The following is a 16658-nucleotide window of genomic DNA, read 5'->3' as shown; positions in this document are numbered from 1 at the left end:
GTTATAATGCTTGCCTAGCTGCTAACATGGCACACCCTCATACTCTGCAACTGACTGGCTAGCAGTACTTACTGCGCATGTGTGACTCCCAACAAAGATGGACCAGAAGTGTGATGCCTCACTCTGTAGCTAAAACAGAGAGCTCAACACACAGGGTGAAAAGAGGAGCTGCAGCAATGTGCAGTACAACAAATATATGGTGTTTTCTGAAAATGAAACCACATAAACCTATTCTGGTACAACCTCTAAATACAATTATGAACCTGAAAATGAGCATAATATGAGCACTTTAAGCTAAATACTAATGTCAGCATGCTAACATGCTAACATGCTGATGATTGGCTGGTATATTCTATACCATTTTCACTCCTTTGTTTAGTATGTCAGCATGCTACCATTTGCTAATTTGACACAAAGTACAGCTGAGGCTGATGGGGATGTCATTAGTTTTTTGTTTGTTCACTATATAATTAACTGCAGTGATACATTTAAAAGTGTACCTGTAATGATCTGAGGACAGTTTAGAAAACTAACGTATTCTCCAATTCCAAGCACTAATCACACTTTTCCAACATCAAGTATCTACTCGATACTAAATAAAAACTAAGTTATCCTGGCTGCAGCTTGTTTTATTCAGTATTGTTTCAGGTTCAGATATTTGCCTTTAGGCTATCAATTGAACAATAGTTAGAAAGGACAGTGTGAACTAAATTAAACTGCAAGGACCAATTCCATTTGTAATTTTTAAAGGCAGTTGATAATCTCCTTGTTTTCTGCATTTAAGAACAGCGTATTGAGTAATAAGTTGGGCATTAAAAAAGTATTCCACCAATTTAGCATTGCACTCTTGTTGGACTCACGAGGAACACTTAAAAAAAAAAAGAGATCCAAATCGATGCAGAGATATCACCTTTTTTTATTACACACAATCTTCTACCTTTTCTTTTGTCTTTAATTGCTCTTGCCTACATTACCTATAATGCAACTCAACCACTGACAGTTCAAGTGACATCACTTGAGGCAGTTCATCAGACGTCACACTGCTCTCTCAGGAGCTTCAAAAGGCTTTATACAACTTGTTTCACATATGCATTATTACTCTCCAACATCTGTAAACAGCTGATGTGTAGAATGAGTGGAGTTCCCCTTTAAGAAATGGTTCTAATTTGAATCTGGTTCCAGATTCAGGGCTGTAGCCAAAATCAACACAGAGGTCATGAATGGTCTATTCGATTTTAGAACTAGGAAACTCGCTCAATTAGGTTTCCCCATTTCAGTGGCGTAGAACCTAAGCATATATTTAATTTTTCCAGTTGGTTCAAAGCAATATATGGCCTGCATTTGCATGATTAGGTGTGTAAGAACCTTATACACTCGAAGTTCACATATCACGTATCTTGGCTTGATTCAGGGTCAACCAAAAAATGTTTTTCTTATATCCAATGTTAAAGAAAACTGGTGTATGAGGGACCATGGGATCGATCAGCTGTTCAGACTGAGATGGAGGAAGCAACCCAATGGGAAAGACAACACATGAACCATGCAAACAACACAGTCTCTGCTTTAACAACTTTTTTATTTAACAAGTAGATATACAGAGATGTGTGTGTGTGTGTGTGTGTGTGTGTGTGTGTGTGTATGTGTGTGTGTGTGTGTGTGTGTGTGTTTAGTTTGACCTCTAATTACTGTTTGACCTGCTGTTGTCATACTGGTACTTCTTACAAAACGGTTCTGTTGTGCCGTGCCAACCTTATTAACTAATAAGTTATATTTTATCACAACATTTAACACTGTTTAATCTGCATATGAATAATCAGTAAAGAATACTAAGTAGTGTGTTTTGTGTTGTCTTACTCTTAATGCATGCATTGGAAAAGGTGATGGTCCATTTTTGTAAAGACCACAGTAAACTTAAAAGTAAAAGTTACTGTGACACTAGTTAGGCTGTGGTCCAGGGAACGGGATTAAACTCTGCTTCTGTACACAGACAGGTAACTCTTCATAATTGGCCTTTAAAACCAAAACATTTTTTTCTTAATCTCTCTTTAGTTGTTAAGCTGAATGTGGAATATACACACAACCAGGATTTATGTACAGTAAACAGAGATAAAATGAAGAGGACTAGAGAAAGAGTTGTGAATGAGTTGTAAATCTTTGTCAACATTTAGGAAGTTTGTATTTGCTGTACTTGCTCCTCGCTTATTTGGAAAAAGGCATTCTCCTCCTTTGTTTCCGTGATTTATGGGAATATGGAGATTTGACTGGGAGACGATTTGGGAATCTTTGGAATGCATGGAATATTAAAAGCAGGCATTAGTGTGGCTTGAGAGTACATACATATTTACGTTTGAACATCAGCTTACAAACTTCTGTGCTGCGTTCATGTGCACATGGGATAAAATATTGAATTCAGAAATACTGCAAAATGCTTAGACATCTATGGTAAATGGTTATAAGGGACTGTTCGTTATTTATTTCAGGGGCCACCAGAGGAGTTTTGGGACCTTTAAGCTAAAAAGACTTAACCCTCCCCTCACCAGTAATAATTTTTCTATGACCCTCCAAAATAATTTGAAGAAGAGCCATGACCCTCCCCAGCAATTTATTGATGCCTTTTGTGCTGGTTTGCACTTAACAAAAATGTACAGATGCCCTTTTTTTTTACAGCCATGACATAGATGAGTTACCCTCTGCTTTCTGATCTTACACATCCCACTCCTCTGTTATGGTGTGGTGGCCATTTCAGTAAATTTACTAATAATAATAAGCATGGAAACTAAATGCACACTTCCTGGATTACTGCATTACTTCCAAATACTAAATTCCTCCTCTAGTAAACTGGTATTCACATGAAATAAAGCAATAAAACATTGAGACCATTCAGCAAAGGACACTGGGAAATAACAAATTCAACACTGGTTGCTATGGACTCGTCACTAGGCTTCCTCAGTCATTGTATATTTTAGCACATAGGTAAAGCTGCCAAAGCTGAACATTATATTCCAAAACATATATGTTTATTTTTAAAGCAGTAACAATTTAACAATCCGCCCTTATGAAATCCAATCGCGGCACGGCTGTCTTAGAACACAACAGAGAGACGGTGGCGGGAAGGCCCGACACTTAAATTCAACTAAAATGTAACAGTGAACAATCAGTGTTGGACCTCCAGTCTGTTGAGATGCTTCTCCAAACGCATAAATGAAGCGCAGTCACACCATAAAACGTTTAAACACGTTGAGAAAAAAGATCCGTATTTTGCCCTAATCCAATGACACGAAAAAAAAGTAATCCACAGTGATCAGGAGATCCACAAAAGGGTCACGGTGTATCCAGCAAGGCCTATATGAGCGTTACATTCACCAGCCAGCTCCAAACAGGTGAACGAGGCCTCTCCACTTCGCCGTTTAAACAAAGTGGAATAAACGTATAAAAGTCCAAATCTACACAAAACCCGCAATCAATTAGTAAGCTGACATCAAATTATATTATATTATATTATTATATACATGGCATTTAGGAAACCTTTATTGCAAGGTTGGCACGGCAAGATGTCCTGACAGTGCCACAGTAATTTTCATTTTTTGCGTCCTGCTGCTCCCATCGTCAGCCAGGTAATATTTTTTTTACTGAAGCAGTATATGAAATCTGATGTATTACCTACCACCATTTAGTTGTTTAAGATATTTATAAAATATCTGGTCATGCCAGACGTAATTATTCCACTCATTTTGTAAACAATGCAATTACATGTTTCAGCCACCAGGGGGGCAGTGCTGTCCCCTGCCCCCCAGCAAACTCATGGGTCAGACCCATCTGGTAGCGAAGGAGGGTCGAGACTGAGAGCTACATGGAAAAATATGCACCAAACAAGCCACTTTGAAATGTTGCTGTTTTCATGAATACAAAAGTTGGGTGGCATTTCCTGGTGATTCTCTACGGTGGCCCTGAAGGACAAAACACAACACTATTTCAGGAAACACAACACCAAAAGGGAAAACACAACAGCATTTCACAAGACAAAATGACATTTCACAAAACACAACATTTCAGCAAGCACGACAAGACAAATTGACATTTTAGAAAACACAACATTCAACTGATAGAATGATGTTACGGAAGCAGAATAGTGCATCAAAAAAACAATGTTTTTTCCTGTAGTGTCTCACCTTAACCAAAAAATGTAATCGCAAATTACAGTTCGGGGACTGCTAACATTGCTAATGGCAACAGACAAGATATAGTAAACTCAGAGTTAACCAAAGTGGACTCATGGTTTAAATGCAATAAACTGTCATTAAATGTCAGCAAAAAGAATTTCATTTTATTTAAATCATGTAAAAAATTTCAAAACACTGATCCCTGCCTGATTAAAATGAATGGGCAGGAGATAAAAAGAGTGTATTGCAGTAAATTCCTGGGGGTCCTCATTGACGACTCACTCAACTTTAAATGTCATATTGACTATCTTGTAAACAAACTGTCCAAGTATGTTGGCTTGTTCTATAAGATCAGACATTTCCTTCCTCTGTCTGCCCTTCTCACGTTGTATAAAACTCTCTTTGAACCACACCTTAACTACTGTAATGTGATATGGTGCAACAATTTCACCAGCCATCTTAAAAAACTCACATCCTTGCAAAAGAAAATCATACGGGCTCTGTCCTGGTCAGAGATAAATTCCCCCACCCAACCTCTATTTCACCGTTTTGAGTTACTAAGACTGACTGAGCTAAATGAATATCATAATGCCTGCCTTATGTTCCAAATTGTCAACAGGCTGAACTCTAGATTGAGTAGTCTTGTTCCCATCTCCGGGCCCCAGCATACATACCAAATGAGAATCAAACCACTCATATCAGGAAAATGTCGCCGACATGTGTGCGCCAGTATCAGTGTTGTCTGTAGGGATCTTGTACCCCAACTGTATTATTGTAATATTTGAAGTGGTATTGTGAATAAATAAATAAACTGTAAACAGTGCAAACAGAGCATTAGATAGCTCCATGGTCAGCTCATTCACAGGGGCAACCTAGCTTCAGCAGGAGAGCTCACAGGCATTATCAGCGGGTAATCCCTGTATGAGTAAACTGGGTAATAAGCAGGATAATGTAGAGCAAGACGGTCATTGTCGCAAATAGAACCCCTTCAGACTGATTCAAGTCCTTCATCCCTCTGTTGGGGTTCTAATTCGCAATAATAACCGGCTTGCTCTACATTATGCTTAACGTATAGGAATCTGAGTTCCCCCTGTTGTCTTTATATTAGGTCCATGCAGCTTTTTTTGGAAGACAGCTTGACACACAGTGCTTTGCACATGTTTGCATAACAATGTCTCTATAGCTGAAGGGAACACAAGAGTCAACTACAGTCAGTACAAGCCGCCAGTGAAAACACAACCGTAAGACCTGATAGAATAAATCTCCTCGTCATCCTTAGGTACTAATTGCATTTTGAAATTTGTTTTTGTTAGACTGGTTTATATATATTTTGTATGTATTATTCAATGTTTATTAATTAATAATTAATATTATATTTGATATTCTATGTCTTTGTTATATTTCTGTACTATATGGTATTTTATGTTATTTTATAAGAGACCTTATATTATAACTCATAGCCCATACTATATTATGTTAATATGTATACAACTTTATGTTATGTACTATATTATACTATGTACTATATGTATACCATATTTGTATTATCTTCTATATTGATACAGACCAAGTATCATATCACTAAATATCATCACTTAACCCTATTATATATTAGTCTGGTGTATGCTGTTTACATACACTATAATTTCTGCCAAAACCAGCACTTTTGCCTTATAATTTGGTCTTTAATTGCGCTTGTATAGTTTCTATTTTTACTTATATTCTTAATTTACTTTTATAAACCTCATATTATTATTGTTTTACTTCCTCTATGTACTAGTGTTGTCCTTCTGCTGTTGCAATAACTGACTTTCCCCTCTAAAGGCCTATATTATCTTATCTTGCTTGTTAATCAAATTATTATGAATGCAGATTTGTACAAAACAGTGATGGACAAGACAGGATTGGTGATCGTGTTGCTTCTAGGTTAGTACATCATTATTAACAGTCTTTAATGGATTAGCATTCAATCACAATGTTAGCTCAAGAATATGTTTTACAAGCTTTTGTAAACTGCCACTGGACTCTTTTTCTTTCAGCACTTTTGCCACTTTCACTGGGTTTCTCCAGAAAATACCAATACGTAAACCTGCTGAAGACCTGGAAGGAAGCTCAGCGTTACTGTAGAGAGAATTTTGCTGATCTGGCGACCATAGAGACTGTAGATGACTGGGCAAGTGTGAGGAATGTAATACCAAGCACTGACACATTGCAATATATTGGACTGTATAATAATGACTTAAAAGGCTGGAAGTGGTCTGACCAGAGTAAAGCTTCGCTCAGAATGTGGAGTGCTGGCGAGCCCAATGGTGGTGCAAAAGAACTTTGTGCTGTGTGTTCTGTAAACGGGTGGCATGATGTTGCTTGTGATAGAAAATCGGCATTCTTCTGTTCAGGTAAGCGTTCAAATTTCAGGGCAATACATGACCAAATTATAATTTCAAACGTCATCAAACTTTATTTTTGTCAAACCTTTATGACTGAAAAGCTTTGTTTTCATGTGTCGTACAAAAGTTTGTTTGATCTGTTTATGTAGATTTTATATTGATACATCTACAAGTAGTTGCTGCATTAAAAGCACTTGACTTTTGTCTCATTCTGCAGTTCCCATCACCAGGCTGTTGAAGGTTGAACTGAAGTCTGACGGATCTGTGGACCTGAATGACCCCTCAGTGCAGGAAACTCTTCTGAACCAAGTCAGTGTTATTCCTCCTCTGGGTGATCTGAGAGTTAACAGGAGTCTACAGGAGTCATGCTAGCAGCCATATGAAGCTGTACAGAGGCACAGCAATGCTTTAAGCTAAAAGCGTAGGGGGAAATGCAACGCGACCAAGCCACGGCCGTGACGTGTAGGTACATTTTACGAGAGGTGTACGTCAGGCTACGGCGTAGGGTCGGTATCGCCACGTACCTATGTATGCATCCACGGCGTAGATTTAACACATAAGCATAAATCACGCTTAAGGCTGCCATTAGCCGTACATTTCAAATGGCATTATCCTCCCCTTCCACTACCTAGTTATCATTTTCAAAAATCCCCTTCACGACCGGAAACAACAACAACCTATACCCTAAAAGGTTTTGACAAGGTTTTGTATCGTGCAATAAGGCAGTGAATTGTTGCAAGATATACAAAGAATATGTCAATAATGTATCTTTGGAGGGGATTTAGCCATTTTAATGCCAGGGCTCACCTCACCACTTGCAAATGTTCCACGAAAACAAGTTCCCTCCTGACACTATTTTGCAAAGGCACAGTTTCTGCAACCTGGGCTTAGCGCTGCCTCAGACGATTGTGATTGGTTTAAAGCATTGACTCCATGATTTAAAGAATTACTAACAAACCAGAGCGATTTTTTGCAACACTATTAGCCAAAATTAAAGGAAACTGGTGTCAACAATACATCTGTTTCTGTCTTGTAGATGAAGAAACATATGAGGGACCCTGGGACTGATGAGCTGTTTAGACTCAGATGGAGGAAGCAACCAAATGGAAACATCTTCAATTTAAAGACAGGTTGAACCATTACTGTCTGTTTTCCCTCTCATACAAACAACACAGTCTCTGCTTTACCTATGGCAACTGGCAAGTAGATTTACAGAGATGAATAATAAAATAATTTAAATCTACACCAATTATGTAGTTTGTGTGTGTGTGTGTTTAAGTTGAGCTCTAATTACGGTTTGCCCTACTGTTGTTACATTGGTACCTCATACAGCAGTAACAAAGTACATTGTCAAGTTATATTTTATCACAACATTTACACTATTTAATCTGCATATGAATTTTCAGTAAAGAATACTAAAAACAGTTTTTGCATTGTTCTTAATACATGTATGGGGAGGGTGGTAGATCACAGTATATTACTGTGACACTAGTTAGGCTGAGGTCCAATGACCAGGATTGAACTCTGCTTCTGTATCCAGACGGGTTATCCTTTAAATAGCTCACGTTACTGTATTGTGTGAACAGTTATCTTCATTTGGTTGTTAACAAAGAAGACTTGCTCCCACCAGTAAATTGATGTGCTACATTACTGTATGTTTTTGGGGTGGGATTGGTGGACAATAATGTCTGTAGATTTTTGACTTTATGTATCTGTATTGTATACTGTAAATACTTTGTATTTTAATGTGTCATGTACCTGCCCAGGGACTAGGGCAGAAATTAACAATTTGCTACAACCTGGCACAAGACATCTATTAATGTTTTTTGTGCACTGTCCCTGTTCAAATAAATAAATTACAATTACAATTTAATGCTGTATGTGGGGATTCTTTTACGGGTTGCAAATGTTCCACCAAAACAAGTTCCTTTCCAAAATTATTTTGCAGTGGCACCGTGGCTGCATCCGACCACCAAAGATCATAATGATTATCAGAAACAGAAAGGCAAACTAGCCCGAGCGTTTTTGTTTCTCCTATCCCTAAATGTATCTATGGTGTAGCCAGACATTACAGAGGTCAATGCAAGCCTACATTTGGACCAAGTCAGGCTATGTGTTCCTCCGCTTCCATTCTTTATGTTAAGCTAATCGTCCGCTCCCGTCTCCTTAGTTAACGCAAAGATCTGAGAGTGATGTCAATCTTCTCATCTAACATTTGGCAAGAAAAGGAGGTGGTCCAATATGTCAAACTGTTCCTTCAAAGCTATAGTGCATAGTTTTTGTTTCTCCCATGAGGAATTCTAAGTAATGACAACAACACTGTCGGTGTGTCCACATGATGCAAGCCTTCCATGATCATGCACCACCCCCACCACGCAGTTGCTTGTAGCCAAGGAGGACACGGAGGATAAAAAAAACCCATTATTGACTCTACAGAAGAGGCGAGAGTTGCCGGATGACACCATTAGACTTAGACTTAGACTTAGACTTCTCTTTATTGATCCTTTTGGGATGACTCCCGCAAGGAAATTGGATTTCCAGCATTTTCTGAACATAGACATACTGAGAAATACAGAGAGAGTTATGTGGAGCTGATAGTCTTAATTAGCTTTGTAGCAAGTCATTTGGCAATGGCTTGAATGTAACGGGCGTTCATTAACATCAAAAAGTTACCCAGTAAAGCTTTAAAAGAAATGTGCAGCCTGGAGCAGAAAATGTTTTTCTGTAGAACATTTTTGTTTGTATTTTACCATTTTTAACCATTTCAGAAATGTAAACATTTTCCCACTCAATGTGTTATCACTTTTGAGTTTTAGTGTTTGTATAATATTTTGAATTTCTCTGTGCTTTATCTCTGTATGGGCTGTCGAAACTTTGCATTTCTGGATTCGGGATTCAAATTGCTACATTTATCATTCACTTGTTCAAATCAGAAAAATGTAAAACCTTTAGGGACTCGCTTGGCAATGATTCAGCCATCTTTCTTATGTTACTATTTCATCTTTTTTTAATATAAAAAAATCCAAGTCGCCCTGCTCCCCCAAAAAAGTCAGACTACCTTCTCTTCAGCAAAAATTTAAATTGCAATGGCCTCCCTCTTTTTCACCTTCATTAATTCACCAACTCTGATAAGTGAAGGAAGGAACGAAACAACAGAGAAAGGACATTGCTCAAAGAGAACAGAGTGAGAGTCAGCTTTCCCTTGGTCCACCCTACAGTACACCGCAGAGAGGGAGGTAAACAACTTTCAACACATAAATATTTAAATGTCATTAGATGCTGTCTCATGAGGAGACTAAAAAGAGCTTGGGGATTTAGCTCCAGCAGCAGGAAGTGCAAAGTCAAACCCAGTCAAAGACAAATCCATTCCGTCAATAAGAACAAGGAGCATTTGGAGGTGGTGAATTATATATATGAATATGTGAATGAATTAAATATGTATGCCTAGAATGAGATATACATTTTTCTTAAAATATGCATGTTTACCAAGTGATTGGCTGTACATCTTGAAAGTGCATACAGAGACATGCAAGTTACTTTGTTAGGATTTTTTTTCAAACTTGTCATACATTTTTTAGTCAGAGGGATTCAATGAGTGCTGATATTGAGTACAACATCACTGGTTCTTTTAACTATAACGCTTCGGCAGTTGAGAGACTCAGCATCAGATACGAGGCAAGAAGCACCCTTCAGCACCGGTCAGAGCAGCAGCTCCGCGGCGCCGTAAGATGACGTAGTATTAAGCGCCACAATGGTAGCGAGTAGTATGAAAGCCTGAAATGCCGTGTAGGGAGGCAAGTTGGGGTGGTGGATGGGTCAAACAACACAGGACTTTCACCCAGGAGACCGGGGTTTGTGTCGGGTTCTTGTCTCCGCTTGTCACTGAAACATACATTTCATAACCTCAACCACAATCTTTTCCTAAACCCAACTGCCCCATTCTTGTCCTGTAGGGTTGTTGATGGCGCAGTGGATATGACACATGCCTTTGGTGTGGGAGATCTGGATTCAATTCCCACTGCGATACATCAACCAATGTATCCTTGAGCAAGACACTTAACCCCTAGTTGCTCCAGTGGCATGGGACCTCTGATGTAGAAATCATAAGTCGCTTTGGATAAAAGCGTCAGCTAAATGACATGTAATGTCCTGCGTGTCACAGAAACTTACCTTTGTATAAGCCCACTTACGATCTTTTCCTAAACCAAACTGTCCCGTTCTTGTGCCGCATGTCAGTTAAACGTACGTCCTGACCCAGAGCGTCAAAAAGTGATGCCCAGAGTCCCGACCAAGCGTGCTTAGATACGACGCTAAAAGAGACTTTTAGCGTCAATAACAACGCCAAAGGCACCCGCCCAAGCATCCGTATTTTACGCGATGGGAGTGAGAATGTGTTGCAACCATCCATGTATCATTCCATTTTACAGGTGTTGTAGAGATAACATTAACGGTTGTTTTCAATCTTAGAATGTAAAAAAACTTTGCTGCAAAGATGAACAAATTTACGCAAATAACATTTGAGTTATATTATGAATGGTCGTGAGAAGAGGACAAAGGGACTTAGAGAAGCGTGCATACTTCATAAACATCGACATTTAGTCCGTTAAGAAGACCAAGCTGAAGACTCTGGAACGCAGGAAATGATGGAGCAGTGAAATGCTACCTTATTCCATCAACGTAATCACACATGCCACCAAAGCCAAAATAACAGACTCTTATTTCACTGGTTGCACAAAAAAATGCAAAAAATGATGCAAAAAATGGAAACATAAAGATAAATGCATATGATACAAAGTTGCTGGCTTGCGATAAGTGCAGCAACAAATCACAGTCATTAAGCCGTTCAGTACAACAGTACTCGCTCTTGATATGCTCAGGTGTCTGTGCAAAAGTATATGTCATGTTCTCATTTACTATGTGAATTATGCGATGACTTTCACAGTAAAATGAAATGCATCCATCATGTCAACTTTAAGATGTATTTCATGTAGTTGTTCGACTTTGTATTTTATTTTTATCGTCACCATTATTATTTTGAGGTGAGAATATTATCACTGCTCTTCCTCCCCTCTTCACTTCAACGGAATGTTTTTTTTTTAAAACAACACCACCAGTTAAAAGCCTATCTTTTAAAGTACCAACTCCTAATATGTTCCCCTGCATAAAGGATTCATAAGTTGTTATAAGCCATTATTAAGAACGACTTTCCAGTTTGTGCCAGGTTGTGGAAAATACCTTCCCAGCATGACTTGCTTCCTTTGTCATATTAGCTAGTTATTTTATACATCAGGAAGCCCCCTCCAATGGACTTTTGGACCACTTTGCTTCTGTAAAAGGACTGCAGGTCATCTGGACCCAAATCTATTCATTAGTAACGTATTATAGCAGCTCTAATACATATATTTAAGAATAACAATGTATCAATATAGAATCTGAAAACAGTGCTTTAATGTGAAAGGGTTCACTTGTAGTAATAAACCAACAGAGGATTGTCACACATCGCAACTTTACTGTTTCGGTTCACTTTAGCCACATGTAATCGGCATTTTTGGTCACGACAGGCAGCTGTTTGCAGTGAAAAAAATCTTCTCAGCAGACCAACACAGTTAAAGACGATCTGGTGAACATAGTGGAGCAATTAGCAGCTAAAAAGCAATATATTTTCCTTAAGGAGTTGGTGGAGACCAGAAACAGAGCTAAAAGAGAGCGATTATGGTACTAATACTCATCAGGTGGCCAGACACACAGCTTCAAATAAATGCTAATGTTGCTTCGTATTCCTCCTCTCTTCAATGTATGTATCCATACCCTCAAGCCACACTAATGCTTGCTCTCAGTACTCTACACATTCCAAAGATTCCCAAATCATCTTCAAGTTGAATCTCCATATTCCCATAAATCATGAATAAAAAAGAGTGAAAATCTTTTTTCAAATAAGCCAGGAGCAAGTACAGCAAATACAAGATCCCCAAATGTTGACAGACAAAGATTTGCAACTCAATAACACATCTTTATCTAGTCCTCTTCCCTCTTCTTCTGTGTATGTACATGAATCCTGTTTGTGTATATGCCACATTAAGCTTAACAACTAAAGAGAAAAAAATATTTTGGTTTTAGAAGCCAATTATAAAGAGTAACCGGTCTGTGTACAGAAATACAGTTTGATAGCCTAACATCACAGTAATTTACTGTGATCTACCATGCTTAAAAAAAATGGAGCATCATCCTCCCCCATGCATTTATTAAGAGTAGACAAAGTATTATTTACCACTAATTCATGTGCAGCTTGAAAAGCACTGTTAAATGTTGTGATAAAATATAACTTGACAATTTACGTTGTACAACAGAGTTAATAAGAAGGGCACAACTGTTTTGTAAGACGTACCAATATGACAAAAGCAGGTCAAACAGTAGTTAGAGCTCAACTTAAACACACAAACGCAAAAATGACATACATTCAAATTGTTTATTATGAGGATAAACCCCTTGAGATGTATCATCTCGTTTTCGAGGGGGTCCCAACATATAACACAATAATTACATAACAACAGAGAAGTGAAAAATCTAAACAAAACCAAACAACAACAACAACAACAACATCTGCATATGTTCATGAATACATTACAACCACCAGATGGCCAATAGTAAGTAAATAAGTAAACAGTAGAGTATGACTTTCTAACTACAGTCAAATATAAACATCAGGTATGGACAGTAGATATAAGGATTGCATGCATCTTTAATAACTCAAAATATAACTTGACAATATACTTTGTTAATGTTGTATGAGGTATCAATGTAGCAACAGTAGAGCAAACAGTAATTGGAGCTCAACTTAAACACACACACACACACACACACACACACACACACACACACACAAACTACATAATTGGTGTAGATTAAAATTCTTTAAATATATAACTCTGTATAGCTACTTGTTAAATAAAAAGTTGCCATAGTTGAAGCAGAGACTGTGTTGTTTGTATGAGAGGACAAACTGACTGCATTTACAGTAATGGTTCAATCTGTCTTTAAATTGAAGACTTTTCCATTTGGTTGCTTCCTCCATCTGAGTTTGAACAGCTGATCAATCCCATGGTCCCTCATATGTTTCGCCATCTACAAGACAGAATTTTTTTTTTTTATTGTTGACACCAGTTTCCTTTAATTCTAATAGTGTTGCCGCATAACAAGCGTGGTTTGACCCAAGCCAAGAAAATGTGAACTTCAAGCATTGAAGATTTTCACACTTCTGTTCAAACACTCTACTGTAATCATGCAACTTTATAGACCATATATATATATATATATATATATATACTGTATATGCTAATGTTCCATGCCACTAAAAAAGAACAACCCAATTGAGGGATTTTCCTTGTTCTAAAATTGAATAGAGCATATTTTGTGTTTATATTGGCTACAGCCTTGAATCTGTAACTAGATTCAAATTAGAACCAGTTCCAAAACTCCACTGATTCTACACATCAGCTGTTTACAGATGTTGGAGAGTAATAATGCATATTGTCTCTGTTGGGTGAAAACCTTGTAAGTACACAACTGAAAAAAGGCTAATATGCTAGGTATTTGTGTCTAATTAGCTAATTTAGTGAGCATTTTGACATACTAAACAAATGTAGTGAACATGGTAAATATTATACCTGCTAACCATCAGCATGTTAGCATGCTGACATTAGAATTTCTGGCTATGTCTCCATACAGCCTCATATGGCTGCTAGCGTGACTCCTTTAGACTCCTGTTAAATCTCAGATCACCCAGTTTGGGGTGCCGAATGTAAAAGTTCGGTTACAATTTTTTAGCTGATAAATTTTCAACATTTAGCTCACTTTCCTCACATTTAGCACATTTTCCTCACATTTGAGACAGAAATGATATATATATATATATATATTATATCTAAATGTTAAATGTTAAATCTAAATGTTATATCTAAATCTAAATGTCAAATTTATATCTAAATGTTAAATCTAAATATTATATCTAAATCTTAAATATATATCTAAATATTATATCTAAATCTAAATCTTAAATATATATCTAAATGTTAAATGTTAAATCTAAATGTTATATCTAAATGTGTCGCAAGGTAGTAGAAACAAATAGCTATAAGTGGCCTACTGACTTAGCTAACAGTTGAAAAGACTAGCTCAAAGTAATGGATGACTTTTGAAACATTAACCACACTTCAAGTAAAAGGTCTAGTTAGTAGAATTTCTGACCAAACCAACCTAAATATTTACAGTTCAATTGCATGAAAATGTAAGAATATTCACTTTAATTTGATAAATAGTGTGAACACATTGGGAATTGATAGGGCGGGGTATGTGAGTTTATATGACAGGGCTATGGGGGAACCTCAGACCAGAAGGGTTGGAAAGCACTGATCTACAGTATACCGACCGGTATATTACAGACATGCCTTAATAGTTGTGTTAATCACAATACCGTTGTTTGAATTACATATCTCCGTGTGTGACTAACATCATCCTTCCCAAGCAATCTAACATTAGCCCAGCATGGATAAAGTCCAGCTATGCATCCAACATATTCATCCGAACACAACTAAAATGTCACAATCCAGCCACTTGTAAGAAGTTTGTAATACTGGTTACATAGCTAGTTATCGTGTTTTATTAACTTTAATTCTGTTTGCCAAGGCTATATTTTATTGACTTGCAAAGTAGCTATCCGTTGCTAACGCTAACGTTAGCTAGCTAATTTATGTCAAAAAGCAGTAGCTAACTAATGTTACTGCCAAGATATTTCAGTTTCATTGTAAGACAGTGTAAACACATGACAACACTTGACGAGTCTTACAACACATCTCTGGTCTCTAGTGAAATCATATCTTGGCAGTAGTTAGCTAACGTTTCTGCTTTTTGAGATAAATTAGTGTTAGCAACAGATAGCTCCTTCACAAGCTAATATAGCAACATAATTCAGGTTAATAAAATACGGCAATGTAACCAAAGTATTGAAAACTACTTACATGTGGCTATAGTGTGACAGGCCTACTGCTGTTCAGTCTCGCATTGCGAGACCTAGCTAACTTAGCTAGTTACAGGCCTGTTCAGATGACATGTCGGCTGCAGTGTGTGAGCTAGATTGCTTGTGAAGGATGAGTCAAACTAACGTTAAACACACAAGGAGATATGAGTCAAACAAAACAACGGCATTATAGTACACACAAATATTAAGACATTTCTGTGATATAAGTCAATAATACAAAATACTGACTGAAATGTGTTTTAATCCAGTAACATTAGTCGAACAGCTCCACTGTAGTCAGTATTTACTGTACCACCAGGTGTTGACTGAAAATTGCGGTGGAGCACGATTTGAAGCCACTGCAGTGGGCGTGGTTTCCTTGGGGATTTGAATATTTTCTAAATATTTAGCTTTACACTTGGCAAAAAGATAACGGCTACTATTTTGACCCTTTGGCGCTGCCGTACTTCTTCATAACACATCTTCTGCTGCAGAATGCAGGCAGGCTGCCAGCATGGAGAAAGACAGCAGCAACACACTCCTGAATGGCACTTTTCTTTTAAAAAAAACTCCCGGACGGCTCAGTAGACAAGTCGAAAGCCATATGCACGTTGTGTAAAGCCAAATTAAAATATCACTGAAGCACGTCAAGCTTGAGCTACCACCTACGTGCTAAGCATATTAACGTGATGCAGTTTGATGCTAGCGGGCTCAGGCAAAGCACTATTTTGGAGAGTGCTACTTGCCGACATGTGGATGAAACCAAATCCAAAAAAATTACTACAGCTCTTGAAAAATGGGTGGCAACTAACTGCAGACCTGTCAGCATCGTAGAGGGCTCGAGAAAGCAGCTAAACTGGAACTGCTGCCAAGTGCAAACGCTGTCTCATTAACCGGTGATCACTGGACGTCAGTGAGTAATCACAATTATTTAGGAGTTACTAAACACTATATTGACTCTGGACTTTGCACTCGTTTGCCTTAACGGTGGTTGTTAGTGTTACATCTCAGTCAATTGTTCTCAATCCTTGTTAAAAATGTAAAGGTTAAATGTCCTGCTGTGGCATCTGGTTTTTGGACCATTTTGTTTGTACTGTA

Source organism: Sander vitreus, chromosome 14, assembly GCF_031162955.1.
Source record: "Sander vitreus isolate 19-12246 chromosome 14, sanVit1, whole genome shotgun sequence".
NCBI lineage: Eukaryota > Metazoa > Chordata > Actinopteri > Perciformes > Percidae > Sander > Sander vitreus.
Note: the sequence above shows the minus strand (reverse complement) of the source record.